Here is a 2,431-nt window from a genome sequence, read left to right on the forward strand (position 1 = left end):
TTCAATAGGTTTTTGTTCTCACTTCAATGTCTGCCAACTGATCAATGCCGGATATTTTATTTTTGAGTGCCATTACTTTTTCATTAGAAGTTGTACCACAGTCACGTTGTCAATTATTCATGTGAGAGAAATCTATAGGATATTCATCTGACAGTGTTGAAGTGTGGAGACTGATTACGTCAGACAAGCCGTCTGGTTTTAACCCAAACACAAGTTACATGATCATTTAATGATGTGATTTGAGTCAAGAGAGTTTTACTGAGCTGCTACTGTGTCAAAGTGGGAAAATATTCTTGTTGGAAGTTATATTTTTTGATATTGTTTTTTGTATGTTTTTATTTGAAAAAGAGCTTCTGTAGAGCAAAGATAATTGAAAGCCTGTTTTTGTTTTTTTAATTATGCTAAACTACACTCAAACTTGTTAAATTCGGATGACTTAAGGTATAAATATACACACAAATAAACGTTCCTTTCTATATGAAGACAGGTTCATTCTCTGTGTTTCCTTACCATTATATCATTCATCATGAAATCTTTTTCTGTTGATGGAAAAGTCATGTGAGTTGAACACTGTAATTAACTTGATCTCATCTATTATCTGACCATTCACTATGAAATGACCATGAGAGGCACTCGACCTAATTGACTACACTGGGTAAATGTACTGGACATGCCATTTGAAGTCCACACACACACACACACACACACACACACACACACAAACATACACACACATACATCAGCGTACTCATACAAGGCTGTTATCTTACCATTACAGAGAATGCTGTTGTTATAATTAGATTTGGTTATAGATGTATATTTATTTCTGCGTCTTCCTGTGTCTCCTCTGTCTGTCTACCACCATTGACTGGACCATTTACTGTCCATTTGAGGAAAAAAAGCCAACTGACACTAACTGTAGACAGCCCGTTGAAGGGTCCCATCCTTCTGAGGTGGATCTCTGTCTCTCTGTTCATAAAGACTTAAGAGCCAAGTCAGCTCTGCCTTTCACTCAGCCAATAAACACAGCCGAGGGAGAACAGAGGTAGGCTGAAACACAGACTAGAGCAGCAGCAGGGAAAATGAAGATTATTTCACATAATGTATATTAGTCCCATGACCTGGAAGTGTATGGACATGATAATCAGCTCAGGTAATTGAATTTATGAACCCCATTTTCCTGCCATAACCATCATGTGCAGACATCACTTTCCCACACAAAGTTCATATACTGTACCATGGTCATTAGGCTTTAAAGCCAATGTCAAGTGAACGGTGTTCTCTCCAACAGACGATATTTCTGCAAAATATAATCACAGAACTGTTCAGCGGAGCCAAGTTCAGAACAAAGATGAAAAGAAACAGTGATTACGATGGATTGCATTTAGGTAGGCTTCATTCCACGGGAACAATGCACCTCGTACTCCAGGAATGGCAGCAATTCAATTATGTCAGTTTGGGGAACACAATTACCTTGGAAAGATAAGGAAACATATTTCAGAATCAAATGTTCTTTTGATGAAGAAAAGCCTTCGAAATGAATTTGTTAATTAGTTAATTATTCCACAAAACAGGATTTAATTAAACACTGCGTGATGTGTACTCCACACTGGATTCGCTGCAGCTCATGCCTCTCCGCGAGCTGAGAGCAAAAATAGAACATAATCGAAAAAGAAACTTCGCAAAACTGGGTGACCTTTTGTGGGAAGAAGATCTTGAGTTTTTTTTTCATTGTTAATTTGAATAATAGATTTTTTTTATAGAACAGCAGACTGTTACCAACACATACAACAATGTGAGGTGAGGATACAATAAAACCACTGGTTATTACACTGGAGGTTTTACCTTACATCTATTGTTCAGAGCTGTGGACTTTTTCAGCAAACTTATTTTTATCACACTGAAGCACTCTACACAATGACATTTCATGTTAATGGTGCACTGACGTGCCAGTACACCGTATATCACTGTACTCCTCAGCCACAGCATTTATTTCTGGTTATTAGCCTAAAAAGTCTCTTGTCTAAACTCATTTCTGGCCACACCACAAAACTGCTATAAATACACAACATCTCCCACGTGAAATGGGCCCACTGTACTTCACAAGCCTCACCATGTGGTATCTATGGTAACCACTTACAGTAGGAGAAACTGAGTATGTGGGTTTCCGCAGTTTTGTGTCACACCATCCAGAAATGAAATCTCTTACGAGACAAAGGTGAGACATTTTTGCTGGGTTTTTCCCAAAGAAAAAAAAACTGACTTGAATCCTCTGCTACCATGAGTTAAGGGTAAAGTGAAGTTCATATAAGACCCCAAAAGTGTGAAATTAAGGAGTTAAGTTTTTGTTACATTTTTGTTACTTGCTTATAATTAGTGTGGAGTAAAATAAGCTGGTTTGAATTTGCCTTTGTGCAGTGGTTGAGTGGTC

Source organism: Cynoglossus semilaevis, chromosome 19 (assembly GCF_000523025.1).
Source record: "Cynoglossus semilaevis isolate Cse_v1.0 chromosome 19, Cse_v1.0, whole genome shotgun sequence".
Lineage (NCBI taxonomy): Eukaryota > Metazoa > Chordata > Actinopteri > Pleuronectiformes > Cynoglossidae > Cynoglossus > Cynoglossus semilaevis.